This window comes from Dromiciops gliroides, chromosome 2 (assembly GCF_019393635.1).
Source record: "Dromiciops gliroides isolate mDroGli1 chromosome 2, mDroGli1.pri, whole genome shotgun sequence".
Lineage (NCBI taxonomy): Eukaryota > Metazoa > Chordata > Mammalia > Microbiotheria > Microbiotheriidae > Dromiciops > Dromiciops gliroides.
The window spans coordinates 359,662,902-359,678,987 of NC_057862.1; the positions used below are offsets into that span (position 1 = coordinate 359,662,902).

At 45.0% G+C, this 16,086-nt stretch overlaps 1 protein-coding gene across 1 annotated transcript in view; it reads left to right on the forward strand.

Moving 5' to 3' along the window:
* RALY (RALY heterogeneous nuclear ribonucleoprotein) overlaps window positions 1–2,246 on the forward strand; it is a 62,342-nt gene extending 60,096 nt beyond the window's left edge. The window contains exon 10 of the mRNA XM_043982751.1: window positions 834–2,246. The gene's annotated coding sequence lies outside the window, so the exon portion shown is untranslated. The remainder of the gene's footprint in view (window positions 1–833) is intronic.
* Window positions 2,247–16,086: the final 13,840 nt, after the last annotated feature.

The following is a 16,086-nucleotide window of genomic DNA, read 5'->3' on the forward strand; positions in this document are numbered from 1 at the left end:
CCTGACAACAACCCTGTGTGGCGCTACCATTGTCCCCTTTTTTCCTGATGAAGAAACTGAGACCGAGCCAAGTTAAATGACTTTCTGGGGGTCAGACAGCTAGCAGGTGTCTGAGGCTGGATTTGAACTCAGGGCTTCCTAACTCTGCTTTGGGGATACTTCTGTCCCATCAGCCAGCCCAGCATCTCGCTTGTCCTTTATTGTAGCAGACCGTGTAGGAAGAGAAAACAAACACCAACTAGCATTTGTTTGGTAATAATAGCTGATATTTAGTAGAGCTTCTTCAGTGTCCTAGAGCTGCTTACCCATGTCTCCCATGGTCCTCCTGAGGTAGGTACTCTGAGGGTTAACATCCCACAGGACAGATTAAATGGGAGACCTTCAGTGGTTGCCCGTAGTTGTGTAGCCAGTGAGTATCAGAGATCCAATTCCATTCTCAGTCTCTCCTAATTTCAAACCCAGAGCTTTTCCCACTGTCCTGATTTCTTGTAACACCTGAGGGTTTACAAGCTGCCTTCCTCACAGTTGTCTCTTGAGACAGGTATTCCAAGGATTCTTATCCCCACTTTACACAGGCCCAGAGTGGGGAAATGATTCGAACCCAGCTCTCCTGATCCCTTGGTCCAGAGCTTTTTCCCTTTACCAACCACACAGCTTCTCAGTGTGCTTCTCACTGGAGATGCAGACTCCCTGGTGCTCCCTATTTCAATTGTGTTTTCCTCTCCACAATCAATGCCAAACCCTGTACAGGACCTGACTCATTCATATCCTCTAAACACACTGCTCTGTTGTGCTTCAAACAAGTGTTTCTTCCTTATCTTCCATTCTCGCAGCAGCGGGATAGGAGGGACTGCAGGCTGACCCGAGGAGGACGGTATGAGGGCAAACCCCGGCCCTGGCCTGGCCCCCTGAGCCAGGCAGCACCCATCACCCCCCAAACCCCCAGGTGCCACCACCCCCAGCTGGGCAGCGGAGGAGAACTGTGGGTCCGACGGCTTCTACCCACCTGTCACCCATCAGTGCCAAATCCAGCCAGCCCCTTCTCCAGATGGACCTGGTACCCTCAACTACTCACCTGGGCACCTTCCTGCTGGAGCACATAGCAGGAAATCTCTCCCTATCCTCCCACCCCCGGGTCCCCAACTAACTGCCTTCCTTCCTGCCTGGGACTGGCTGGGCAGAGAACAGAAGTTGTATTATATCCTGGACCAGGACACTGCAGGGCTTTGGGGAGGGCAGTCCACAAGGAGGGGACTTGACGATGACCCTGATAATAAAGAGTTTGGATCCTGAATGCTCAGGCAGACTGGACGATGCTTTGTCTTCAGAGCCATCTTTCATCCCATTGGCATTAAAGCAGAGAGCTGCTTACCAAATTATTCAGAGCTAGAAGAGAATTGTTAATCTGCTGGACAACAGAATTTGGTTCCCTGAAAGATCTCAGCAGGCTGGAATGGCAGACTGGAATTGAATAGGGATTAAAATTGGCTTCCAAAAAAAACAGTTACATGAGGTCTCTAAGGTCCCTTTCCAGCTTTAAACCCAATAACCCTGAGTACGGAATAGGGAGGTGTGATGACTGTGAAAATCCCAGGTGTTGGAGGGGATCACCGGCCCAACATGCTTTGGTAATGTGACAAGGCAGCCCAAAACATTACCGTGACTTTAGGCTATAGATACGTTTGAGACCCAGCATCCAGAGGGAGAAAGGTTATATCCATGTTCTCTGCCCTGGTCAGATCACACCTGGTCATTGCACCCAGGACTAGGACCACATTTTAGAAAGAACACTGACAAAGCGATCATGGCCAAATGATGAGAAGGATGGAGAGAGAACTGGAAACCATGTGCCACCCAAAGCTCTTTGGAGAGAACTGGGGAGGGTCAGGCTGAAGACTTAGGAGGAACATGATGGGTGGCTTCAGATACCGGGAAGGCTGTCGTTTGGAAGAGGGGGTTGGGTTTGTTTTCCTTGGCCTTAGAGGGTAGAACTAGGACCAGTGCTGGGGAGAGGAGGGGCACCATATGAGAAAGCTCGCTAAAGGATGAGAGCGGCACCCTAGCGAGATGGGTTACTTTGGCAGAGGGCGAGTTCTCCATCACTGGAGTTCTTAAGACATCAGCTGGATTTGTCAGGAATATGTGCTGTAAGAGGGCATTGACACATTGGGCAGGGGATTTGACTTTACTCCTCCAACTCTGGGATTCTATGATTCCTCTTTATTAAAACTCTTATCTTTTGTTAACCCTCTGCTTGGCTCCTTTCCTCCATCCCTGGACATTTGGCTCCACGTTGCTCTGCTGGGCCATTTTGCCATTGTTCTCCATTGAAGGTTTTCGGGGCTAACACACAAAATAAGTGAGGCCAAGGCCATTTTTTAAAGAATTGCCTGTGCTCAGTTGTCCATTACAGGCCAATGACATATTGAGGAATAATATTACAGGGCGTTACCAAGCATGGGTGTCAGTTCACCCTGGCAAACATGCTTATTTTCATTTGTAGGTGTTAATGCTGTCAGCTTTGCAGAAGCCAGGCCGGGGCCTGGGATAGAGTGGTGTAGTTAAAAGAGCTTTGGACTTGGAAATCCCTGTCTGGAGCCATAGGCGGTCAGTGCTAGAAAGATCTTAGAAGTTTTCCAGTCCAACCCATTCATTTTACCAATGGGGATAAGCCCAGAGAGAAGCAAAGTGCCTGGCTAACTGTGGGGCCTTGGACAAATTCCTTCCCTTTGCTGGGCTGCGGTTTCCCCATCCAAGATGGAGAAGGGGGGTGGACCAGATGACCTTGGAAGTTCTTCCAGAGCTAGCGTTCTGTGGAAAGCACTGAAGAGTTGGAATATCAGCATGTCTACGCCAGCCTCACTGGGCAGCCAGAGGAAGCATCTCCCCTTCTCCCAGTGCCCCCTGTGAAATCCAGTCGGGGGGGGGGGGTTGGTATCTGAGGAGTGGAGATAGGAGGGGTTCGTTGGATCCTGAACCACAAGCTCACCCCATCTAAGACCCAGTCTGCTCCAGAGCAGGGGGTCACTCAGTCCTCAACATGTAACTCTTCTGTGGGCCTCAGCTTGTCTCCAGGAGTTTCACGTAGGTTCTCTAGCTTGGGTAATTGGTACCCATGGGCTTCATTTCTTCTCTGGGTGAAGGAACACAGAAACCTCCCCTTCCCCCCAAAGTAAATTCAGTGACAAAATGATACCAGTTCAGGACTGTGCCATAGTAATGAATGACGACCTGGTTATGAATCCTGTTCATTCCTGTGTGACCTTGGGCAAGTATCTTTACCACTGTGGGCCTGTATTTCCTTATCTTGAAAAGGAAGGGGTCGGACCAGATGACCTCTGACCTCTAGAGGGCCTTCCAGCTCTACATTTAGGGCCTGTTCACTGGGTGCCTGAGGGGAGCAGAGTAGCATCGGGGAGGATTTGTGGGCTCTTAGAAGCTCTTGAAAGAACAGAAGCCAAGGAGAAGAAGGAGAGAGACGGCTTTAACCCATCATATCTTTGTGTGGCACCTACGTGTTTCCCAGGAAGGAGAATTTATCTTTAAAGAGAAATCGGAAACCCAGTTCTGGAAAGGGCTTGAAGGGAATTGTACTAGGTGACCTGGTGCCCTTCACAATCTTATCCACCCCACAATGGGGCTAAAGCACTGACCAAACACCTCTGCCCCTCTCTTAGTAGCGGAGAAATGTATAGAAAGAACACTTGTCTGGAGATCAGGAGACTTGGGTTCTGGTCTTGCCTCTCCTGAACAGCCATGTGCCTCTAAGCAACTCCTGTCTTCCTCTCTGAGCCTCAGTTTTCTCCTCTGTCAAATGACAGGGTTGGACTTGATTGCTTCTGAGGTTCCTTCTGTGATCCTGGAGACTCGTGAGCCTCTCCCACCCACCAAGCATGTGCTGCAAACCTGTAATAAATGCCTATGTACTGGAGTGGATAGAGAGCCAGCTTTTGGGAAGGAGACTAAGAACGGTCAGGGGAACCTTTACAGAGAGATATTCCTGAGCTGTACCCTGAGAGAAAAGAAGGCCCCTGGTGAGGGGGATGGGGTGGGGGAGGGCATCCTAGGGATGGATAGCCTTAAAAAAAAAAAAGCACAGATGCAGGGAACTGCTCAATTTGGAAATCACCTAATAATAAGCATTTATTATGTGCCTACTGTGTGCCAGGCACTGCTAAGTTCAGGAACACAAAGAGGCCAAAGATCTGCCAGTATCAAGGAGTTCAGTCTAATGGGGGCAGAGAACCTGCAAACAAATATGTACAAACAAGCTACAGGATAAAGGGGATGATTAGCAGGGAAGACACTAGGATTAAGAAGGGTTGGGAAGGGGCAGCTAGGTGGCGCAGTGGATAGAGCACCGGCCCTGGAGTCAGGAGTACCTGAGTTCAAATCCGGCCTCAGACACTTAACACTTACTAGCTGTGTGACCTTGGGCAAGTCACTTAACCCCAATTGCCTCACTAAAAAAAAAAAAAAAAGGGTTGGGAAAAGCTGCATGTAGAAGGTGGGATTTTAGTTGGGACTTTAAAGAAGTCAGGAAACATGAGAAGGGTACATATTCCAGGCATGGCGGCAGTCTGAAAATGTCTGCAGCCAAGAGATGGAGGAGCTTGAGGAAGGGGAGGATGGTGTGAAGGTTAAGGACACTGTAAAGGTGGATGGGGCAAGTTATGAAGGACCTCGAGAGGCCCATGGAGGATTTCAGATTTGATCCTGGAGGTGATATGGGGCTGTTGACATTTACCGAGCTAGGGTGGTTGGTACCTGGGCTTCAGGGTGATCCCTTTGGCAGCCAAATGGAGACCAGTTTGGCTGTAGTGTAGAGTGCCCGAAGGGTAAAGATGTGAAACAAGTTCAGAAAAGTCTATGGATGGCTTTAAGTGCTTGGCTGAAGAGGTTACTGGGCCCTTCTGAAGAACCTAGCATAATGTTTTCCCAAGTATCTGGGCGATCATGTCACTCACCACACTGTAACACTAACACACACACACACACACACACCATGTCATACTGGACCAGAACCAAAGAAGCAGCTGCCTTCGACTCAGTCTTGCCCCTCACTGGGGTCACAGACTGTCTCTCCCTTGATGTAACAGATCATAAGGTAATACAGTTAGAGCTGGAGGAGACCTTATAGGATGTCTGGTCCAATCCCCTCATTTTATAGAGATGGAAGCTGAGGGTCACTTAGTAAGTATCAGAAGTCATGGTGACTTCCAAAGTCCAACATCCTTTCCACTATACCCTGCTGGGTCTCAAAGAGAAAAATCATGTCAGATTTGGACTACATGGCTGTAGCAACTCACTGAACTCAGTCTCCTCATCTGTAAAATGGAGTTAATACCTGAATTATCTACTTCATGGGGTTGTCATAAGGAAATTTTTGCAAATCTTAAAGTTATATAGAAAATTTTTAGCGGTGGAGGAAGAAATACTCATTTATATAGTACCTACTATGTGCCGGGCACGTTAAGTGCTTTTACAAATATTTTCTCATTTGGTCCTCAACAATTCTGGGAGTTAGCTGCTATTATTATCTCCATTTTACAGTTGAAGATACTGATGCAGACAGAATCAAGTAACTTGCCCAGGGTTACACAGCTAGTGTCTGAGGCTGGATTTGAACTCAGCTCTTTGTGACTCCAAGCCTGTTGCTCTGTCCACTTCATTCACTCAAATAATATATGAATGGTTATTATTAATCTCACTTTGGTCACATTCTTCCTCTAACTCCTTTGAAATTTAAGGGAAAAAAAAAGCTGTCTTCTATTTCCCCATAGTACCTAGTATAAAGCTCTGCTTAATCAATGTTTTTTATGAGCCTATAAGAAGGTTAACTTTGGGAGAGGTGTTACTACCATTTTCCACCAGCTGGTATCAAGCTTGTTAGATCTCAAATCTGGCAGCACTTTGGGGATTTTCTGGGCACTAGCTGTATCTGGAAGCAGAGCCCCACAAAATAGTGACACAATTTTGCTAGGTAGATAAAGGTACACCATGAAGCACATGAACGATAAGGGAAATTCTTTGCACAATAACAACCATATTAATTCAGTATGTGTTGAGCAAATGGAAGACCAGGAGAAATTTCTAGCTCAGTACAAACTTGCCAGTCTATTTTTTAAAAATGTTCTTTGTATTGAAAATAGAATTCTTAACAGTAATCCTAGAAGAAGAAGAAGAAAAAGACATAATTACTCCTGAAAAGAAGATGGCAGTGGATTAATAATTGATAGATGTCGTAAACCCAGAGACCTCTTTAACATAAATCCACAGGGGTTTCCCTATTTCCAACAGAAAAAAAAAAAAAAGAAAAGATAGACAAGGAAAGGAAAAGATTGCTTAGTCAGTACTTTGCCTGCTAGGGAAGTAGCCCTCTCCACTTCTGTCCCCAGAGAAATTAAAGACATTAATGCCTCCTATCAAGAGAGAGCACTCTTCCTATGTGCCCAGAAGGGAAGTGAATAAAAGAAAGACTCTAGAAGATATGTGTCTTGAAGTCTCACCATGTCTACTGGTCAAGCCAAATCACACGTTCTTTGTTCGTTTCCTTGCTACCATTTACCTACATTCCAAGCTCTTTTAGCTTTAGTAGTCATGGAATGTTTTGTGCCATTTCCAAGTAGAGTCAGTCTTGAATCAAGGAGGTCATACCCTATTCATAACAGAAAGCTGCCCCCTCAATCTGTGATCTACTGGGAACCACACCTATCTATCTGGAGCCAGGGTGGGGTTGAAACAACTGGAAGATATCAGTTCTTAATGACGATGGAGGGCACATGGGACATTGGAAAGAGCACATTCAGTCATGTCTGACTTTTTGTGACCCTGTTTAGGATCTTCTTGGCAGAGACACTGGATGGTTTGCCATTTTCTTCTCCAGTTCCTTTTATTTATTATTTTTATTTATTTATTTTTTTTTTTTTGGTGAGGCAATTGGGGTTAAGTGACTTGCCCAGGGTCACACAGCTAGTAAGTGTCAAGTGTCTGAGGCCAGATTTGAACTCAGGTCCTCCTGAATTCAGAACCAGTGCTTTATCCACTGTGCCACCTAGCTGCCCCTACAATTCTTCTTTTGAGAGATGATTTACAGAAAGACACGGACAAGGCTTGACCAGGACATTTCCATCCTGCAGCACTGAGGGTAGTGCTCGGCCCAGTGACAGCAGGGATCCTCTGGACTACAGACCCCACACGTATGGGCTGGGAGGAGGGGCTCTCAGAGCTGGAGAGAGAAGGCACAAATTCCAGGTTAGACCTTTAAGCCTCTCCTTCCTACAGTAAAACTGACTCAGGGAGAGAGATGGACAGACAGAATTGAGAAAGACAGCCATGAGCAGGGATATAGGTCTCGGGGTCATGGTCTAGAAGTCTAGGCAAGCTTGGAGTATTTGGTTTCAACATGTAATGAATGCCCTTTCCTGGCCCCACAACTAAACCAGGCAGTGTCCTAGCTAAGGCTGGCTTAGAGGCAGGGTATGTAGCATATTCTAGTAGAAACAGCAGCGGACCAAGAGCCAGGGGTCTGCTGCTTCCACCACTACAGAAGTCATTTCTTAGCCTCTCCATACCTCAGTCTTTTCATCTATAAAATGGGGTTACTAATCCTCCTGATCTGTCAGCTTTGGGGGCAGCTAGGTGGCATCATAGTGCACAGAGTGCTGGGTCTGAAGTTAGGAAGACATCTTTCTAGATTAAAATCTAGCCTCAGATACTTGCTAGCTGTGTGACCCCGGCAAGCCACTCAATCCTGTTTGCCTCAGTTTCCTCATCTGTCAAATGAAGGGGAGAAGGAAATGGCAAATCACTCCAGTATCTCTTCCAAGAAAACCCCTAATGGGGTCATGAAGAGTCAGACACAACTGAAATCGACTGAACAACCACCCAGTCAGCTTCATTAGGGCATTGGCAGGCTATCATGACAGAAAATATAAGAAAACACTTTGTAACCCAGATCACTTATACCCCAAAGAAATCAAAGAAAAGGATCTTTTACGTGCAAAAATATTCATAGCAACTCTTTTCGTGGTAGCTAAATATTAGAAATTAAAGGGGCATCTTCTGTTAAGGGGTCCCCTGAACTTGGGTTTTTGTTTTGTATTTTTTTTGAGTTGCCATATTGCCCAGAAACACTGGACCCAGAGCACGCAGGAGGCACCGAATGTGTCAAGGACGAAGCTCTCCCTGAGCTGATGTCATTTGCTGTTGCAGCCCAAGCTAGACTCCCTGTGTGTCCTTGGGAGGCAAGACAGGTGCCAGTTTTCTATGCCAGGCTGGGAAAATGCTTGTGCAGCCAGGGTCTTCTGCAGATAAGCAGACCCGCCTATCTTCTTAGTCTAGCAGTTCCCAAAGGAAAAGAATGTGGCCTTTGCCATCACCCCACTCCTCCCCGTGGAGAGTGCTCTTGGTGTCCTGCACCTGTACTGCACTGTGCCCCCTGCCATGCCCCACCCCTTCCTGGTATCCCCTCCTCCCTTTGTTCTGCTATTATAAAAATGTAAACTTCTGTAAAAACTGGGACCCTGTTGGGTTCCACATGCATGTTCATTTCTCTTGTAATAAACCTAGTTTTCACATAAGTCTTGTGACGTTGCTATCAGGGGACTAGCTAACCAAATTGTGCATGTGACTCTAATGGAATATTATTGTACCTAAGAAATGATGAAATGGACAGTTTCAAAGGAAACTGGGAATATCCCTCCATACTGTTGCAGAGAGAAGTGAGCAGAGCTGGAACAATTTATACAATGACAACATCATAGAGCAAAACACCGCTGGTAGACTTTAGGGCTCTGACCAGTGCAATGAGAAGCCATAAGTCTAAGAGAATGAAGATAAAAACACATCTCATCTTCCAACAGAGAGATGAGGAATGTAAAATGTAGAAAGAGATACAGTTTTGAATATGGCCAATGCTGGAAATTGTTTTGCTGGACTATGTAAATATGTATCAAGGGATTTGTTTCTCATGGTTTTTTGTTGTGGTTTTTTTTTTAAATTATTCAGTGGGGTAGGGAGATAGTGGGAGGGACAGATTAAAAAAACTTTAAAAAGTTTGTAAAGGAATAAAAAAGAAAACACTAATGAGAAAGTGTTTATAGATATAAAAATTAAATAATGGTGATATGTATGTATACACATATGCATGTACATATACATATATACAGGATATCCTAAAAGTCTTAGTGCAGTTTTAAGTTACTAAAATTTAAAAAATACACACATATACATACCCCACACATAGAGACAGGGGGTCCTAAAAATCTCAGTGTAGGGCAATGAGAGTTAAGTGACTTGCCCAGGGTCACACAGCTAGTAAGTGTCAAGTGTCTGAGGACAGATTTGAACTCAGATCCTCCTGAATCCAAGGCTGGTGCTCTATTCATTGTGCCACTCAGCTGCCCCCTCCATTGTAGTTTTAAGTAATAGTTTTATACCACACTAAGACTTTTGGGATCCCCCTGTCTTTGTGTATGGTGTATGTGTATATACACACATATGTAGGTGTGTGTATTTGTGTATGTAAATATGTGGGTGTGTATATATACATATAGACATGCATACACATATATGTATGTATATATGTATTTTTCCCTCAATCTGTGATGGGGGGAATATTTCAGTGTTGAATTTACTTCCATTTCTGCAGATTGGTCATTTGGATGTAATTTATCACCTTAGGGAACTCAGAAGGGTGACATAAATGACAATCAGTTACTACCTTGTTAAATTTAATATACATTAAAAAAACTCCTATATGACATAAGTTCATGGTCTCATATGGAGTGCTCATTTTTGGTTCTTTGCATATTGAAATACTGAGGTTTGTTGGCGACCATTAAGTTCATAATAATAAAAAAAATTTTAAACATTTGTAAAATATTTTGTAAAAACCTGAAAAAAAATCCCTTAGGTAGTTTCAGAGTTTCCAGAATAAAAGTCATTTCCCCATGGTCAAACAACTGGTGGATAGGTGTCAGAAGCCGGGCCTGACTTATTGACCTTAAGACCATCCTGCCTCTTAGTAGAGATAAGAAAAATTATTAATAATAATTTCTAGGGACAGCTAGGTGGCACAGTGGATAAAGCACCAGCCTTGGATTCAGGAGGACCTGAGTTCAAATCCAGGCTCAGACACTTAGCACGAGCTGTGTGACCTTAGGCAAGTCACTTAACCCTCATTGCCCCACAAAAACAATAATTTCTAGAGGGGGTTTGGACCCATGATTTTATTGGTATAGGGAGCCCCCAATGAATTAACTCTCTCTACTATGGCAAGTTGACAACTGTTCTGAAATTCATGGTTTTAGGGAGTTGTCTGAGGGCATGAAGGGAGCATGTGAAATGCCCAGGGTCGCACTGCCATTATGTCAGAATACAGACAGTGGGTCAGAGGTAGGATTTGAACCCAAATCTCTCTGATGTGGGGGCTGATTTTTTTCAACACACTAACCACACTAGTTGTCTTTTCAGTCATCATCGTCGTCATCATCATCATCACCGACTATTAAGCACCTACTACATGCTAAGTGCTGGGAATACAAAGAAAGGCAAAAGACAGTCCCTGCTCTCACAGAACTCAGCCGAATGTGAAAGAAAACACGCTGGTGACTATATACAAACAAGATGTACATAGGACAAATTGGGGGTAGTCTCCCAGGACTGCAGAAGTCTTCTTGTAGAAGGCAGGACTCTAATTAAACATTTAGAGAGCACTTTCAAGTTGGCAATGATTATAGATATAGCTCCCTTAATGCTACACCATGCTGATTCTCCATTAGTCACGAAAGAATTTAAAGTTGGTCATGGAAGGGGCAGCTAGATAGCGCAGTGGATAGAGCACCAGCCCTGGAATCAGGAGGACCTGAGTTCAAATCCAGCCTCGGACACTTAACACTTACTAGCTGTGTGACCTTGGGCAAGTCGCTTAACCCCAATTGCCTCATCAAAAAAAAAAAAAAAGTTGGTCATGGAGGCTGGTAAGACAGGCGTTAGGAAGAAAGGATTTTAATCTGCACATGCCTAAGAAAGGAGGGAAGGAAAGACAGCAGAATGATAAATGTTGGTCAGCATCCTCTAGATGTGGAGCCTCAATGGATATGGGAGGTACTTGGGAAGCAGATCCCACAACATGCCCCACAGACATCCACACCAGGTCTAGGCAAATGCATATAGACTGGGATCCAGGGCTGAGCTGTTTCCATGTCAACAAGCATGGACATGCTGGGGGCGTGGTCCAGTCAAGAGAGGGCCCTATTGTAGGCTCAGGATGCCCTCTAGTGGCCAGTAGTCGTCTGCTTCTCATAGAGATGATGCTCTAAACTGAGAGCAAGGGATAGGGAGGGAGGCAGGTTCCTGTGTTGTAGAAGAGCCTCCTTCCTCCAATCCCCACCTCAGAGAGTGATATCTCTGCTGCTTCCAGGGCATCCTCATCCCTCCCTCCATCATTCACCACCCATTCTCAGCCACATCATTTTGAACTCCCTCCAGTCAGTTCCCTTGCTAACTCCCCACAGAAGGTACCCTTTGCCACCTCCCTCCCACGTTCTTTCTCCATTTCACGTTCGGTTCCCTCTCCTTTGCTGATGACCTGTAAATAAAAACCTTTATTACAGCATCCCTCAGTTACTGCAATCGCTTCCTAATGCTCCTTCACACTCACCTCTTTAAAGATCGATCATGGCGGGGCAGCTAGGTGGCGCAGTGGATAAAGCACCGGCCCTGGATTCAGGAGGACCTGAGTTCAAATCCGGCCTCAGACACTTGACACTTACTAGCTGTGTGACCCTGGGCAAGTCACTTAACCCCCATTGCCCCGCAATTAAAAAAAAAATAGTTCATGGTTTCACAACTTGTACCACCGTACCCCACACTGTTATCTTGCTTCCATTCCTTTCTTCGCTGTGTCCAATGTTCCCCGCCTTACTTTGCATGGGAACGTGTCGGTCAGCTCCTAACTCAAAATGCCACCTTCTCCACAAAGCCTCCTCTGATCTTTGACTGTTCAAAGTTCATAAATGTAGATTAGAAAGGTCCTCAGAGCTCATATTGTCCAACTCTTTCATTTCACAGTTGAGGAAACTGAGGCCCAGAGTCAAATCAAATGATTTAATTATAGCTCACGTTTGAGCCTTATCTCACATTTTCCTCACAACTCTTCAAGGTAGATACAGTGATAAAGCCCATTTTTCAGATAAGGAAACTGAAGCCCATCACCTCAGGTTATGTGATCCCTGCAGGGTTCACATAAATAGCAAGTGTCAGAAGTAGGACTGAAACCTGGATTTTCCAGACTCCAAGTTCAACACTCCATTATCCATTATGCCATCTTAGCTCTCAAGGCTCAATTTGTACAGCTGGTATGGGAAACCATGATTTGAATCCATGGTCCATGAGTCCAAATCCAGCCTTCTTTCCATTGCCTTCTCTGACCTCACATAGTACTCTGCACCTAGCGCACCTATATATTATGTACCAGTTATTCATTTATATCCTATCCACTTACTAAGCCTGCTAAAGGCAGGAATCATGTCTTAGTTAAAAATGTCTCTTCCCCCAAGTCTAGTCAATCTTGCCAAGACCAGTCACTTCATGTTTGCCATAGTTATGGTTATTCAGTGTTTGGCCTTGAGCAGTAACCACCTACACTGTATCCGATCAACCTCTTTGGTGTCAACTCGCTGCCCACTTACCATTTTCCTAGTGACATGTTCCAACCCCTTGGGACTGCCTTCTGCTCATCTGAGAGCTGAGCTTCATGTGGGGGAACTTTCATTTAATAGGCATTTATTAAGCCTCCTCTATGTGAGAGGCTCCTCAAGGAGCTTGCGTTGTAGGGGGTGGGGGGGGGAGAAAAACAACTTCGATGCAGAAAAGCAAATCCTATGACATCTATGCAGGTTGCACAGTCGGGGGCAGTAGGCAGCAATTTGATTAGGCAGCACTTGAGCTGAGCTTTTCAAGACGCTAGGGACTTTGAGGTAAGAAGAAAGAGTCCATGGCAGGTGTGAGGCTCATCTTCTTCAAAGGCTTGGAGATGGAGAACCGTTTGGCTGGAAAGTGGTGCATGAAGGAGTGTAATGGGCAATAAGCCTGGAAAGGCAGGCTAGAAGCGGGGAGTTGTATTTCATTCTACAAACAGGAGGGAGTCACTGAAGCTTCTCTCCCAGTGTGATCAGACAGAGCTCTGCTTTAGGAAAATCAATTTGGGAGCTGTGGAGGATGGACTGGAGAAGGAGGGGAAGAGGCCACCGAGGAGATAGCTACAGGATAGTATGAGTCTGACCAGGAGTAATGGTGATGTGAATGGAAAGGAAAAGATTCCAGAGATTTGGGGGGGGGGGGGGGTTCCTCGTGGGGAGGTGGGGGGAAGCAATGACTTAGCAACTGATTGGATGAGGGGGTAACAGAAGAGCCAAAAGGCAAAGACTTTGAGGTTGTGAACCTGGATACATGAAAAGTTGGTAGAATCCTCAACAGAAATAGGGAAATTAGAAAGAAAGGGGAGGTTTGAGAGGAAAAGTGAATTGTTCAAGATGCCTACTGGACATTCAATTGAGGTCCAGGAGGCAGATGGTGATATATAGAGTTGAGGTCACCAACAGCCCTGTGAGACTACTCTCTCTTCTCTAAAATGGGGTTTAATACTTGCAATACTTAACTCACAGGGTGGTTGAGTTTAAAAATTTTAAATTCAGGTACTAAGATGGAAGAATATGCATTCCAGTTCCAGGTCTGGATAAGATACTGCCTGACATCCACCTGTCCAGGCACCTCTAGGGAAGTTGAGATAGAGAGGCCTCTACCCCCTAAGCTGACTCTAACCATTTCCACTCACCCTGGCATAATCATGAACCCTTTTTTTTGTCCAGCTACAGCCTCCCTGTGGAACCAAGTGAGGGTAAAGTCCTGAAAGACTGACACTGCTAATAGGGTAGACGTTTACAGATCTGCAGAGCTCCCTGCCTCGGCTCCCTTTGCAATAACACCTATATTAACTCCATGTATCAGGACTTAATTTGCCCATGACAAATAATGTAGCCATTACTGAATCTCCCAGGAGACTCATTACCCCTGGGGTAATCCTCTTCGACGTCTAATTATCCCCGGCCCTTTGAAATTGCTGCAAAGGACAGTTCTTGGACCAAAACTCATCACTATCCATTGTAAACCATCACTGGATGGGGATTTAGGAGAGTGACTTTAGGTAAATCAGGGGATAAAAGAATTAAAAGTTGAAAGGGATCTTAGAGGCCATCCAGTCAGACTAAGACCTAGCGGGAGGTTAGGTGACATGCCCAAAGTCACAGTGTTCAAAGGTGGGATTTGGACCAGGTCCCCCGCCTCTAGCTAGTGTTCTTTCCCACAGTATCTTCATCCATAAAATGATACCTACCTTATGCCTACAACAGACAGGACACGATCTCATTCCTTCCAAGAATCCAACCTGTATTGTCAAGCCTGAAGCTCTTTATATAATTACACAGGATAAATGCCTAAATGCCACGGCATCTCAGTCAGCTTGTCCTATGACCTCTCAAATATGCTGAACAGAAATCATGGTACACAAAGCTGGATTTAGGGTCAAATCCTCTCTGCCCCTTCCCAGCTAGGAGACCCTGGCCAAGTTACAACCTTTCTGGGCAACTTCCTCATCTATAAGCCAGGAGGTGAGAAAAGCTAATGTGACAAGATTCCTTCTAGTTCTAAACTTACAATTGCCAAGTCTGCCAGTCCCCGTCGTCCCCCCCCCCCTTGGGGTCTGACACTAACCAGGCACTGCTGAGGGCCAATATATGGAAATAATACTGGACTGGGAGATTTGAATTCCAAGTATCAACTCTGCTACCTCAGAGACTCCTTTCCTCTAAACTTCAGATTTCTTATCTCTCAGGGTGTTTTTCTGGTTCTTAAATTCTAGAATGAATCAACTGCCACGAGATTAACAGACATGGATGTTCATCATGGACACTGATGAAGCGGAAAGGTGAATCATGGAGACCATGAGCCTATAACTAGAAGGGACCTTAAAGATTTCGTTGACCCCCTGCCCCCATTCCATTTTACAGATGCCTCCCCGAGTCTAAATTTATCTCATAGAATATAGGTAAACATAATTATAATAATTTTCAGGTCATTTTTATTGTCCAGAATCCAGAATAGATGAAAATCAGCAGTGATTTTTTTTTTTTTTAAACAGCCCAACACACACCAGTGATTCGTACTCAACTGAACCCTTAATGAGTCAGCTGTGGTCTAAAGCTCAAGGCTTACACTCAAGAGCCATGCCAGGACTGCAGTCCAGACTTGGGTCAAGACTACTGCTCCTGAAATGAAGTCTTCTGACCTACCCCAACAATGGGGAAGGCGGCTCTAAACCTTGTTCAATCTTCTTGAGCCCTTTGGAATACAGGAAAGCATACTAAACAAAACAAGACCCAAAAAACGAAACGAAACAATCCAGTCCTAGGTGTTACACAAGAGGCACTATCCTGGCTTTATTCACTCCAAGTTACATCCAACATTTATTACAGCTCTTTCTTCAAATTCCAAAATGCTTTTAGAATCAAACCTGGATTCAAACTGTTGCTTTCAAATTGCAGTCAAGAATTTCAAATAAAAAAATGACTTGCCAGTAAAATTGGAAACTGTTAGTGCAGATACAAAAAAAGTAAAATCCAAATAGAAACTTCTTGTTGTGTTCAAAAATAAGTATAGTCAGCAGCTGTCACCTTGGGCTACCTAGGGTCTAGACACCATGGGTATATGCCAGTCAAACCATCTACCCAGTAACTCTTAGCCAAGTTCCCTTTCCTCTTGGCTTGTACTTAAAAATTAAGGGTCACAGTGATTTAAAAGTAACATAGCTAAATCATTCAAGGGCCAACACAGCCTCACAGAGAACACGTGCTCAGTAACTTACTGAGGTGGGTTTCCAAGACCCCAGGTCATGAAAAGTAGAGAAAGTTGGGGGTGTGCCCTCCTTCTAAATTAGCCTGTGTCAGACCAATAGCAACGTGGCCAATGAGAACAGGCACACATATTCCTCTCAGTTCCTAGAGGTAGGTAGAACAATCACTTTAT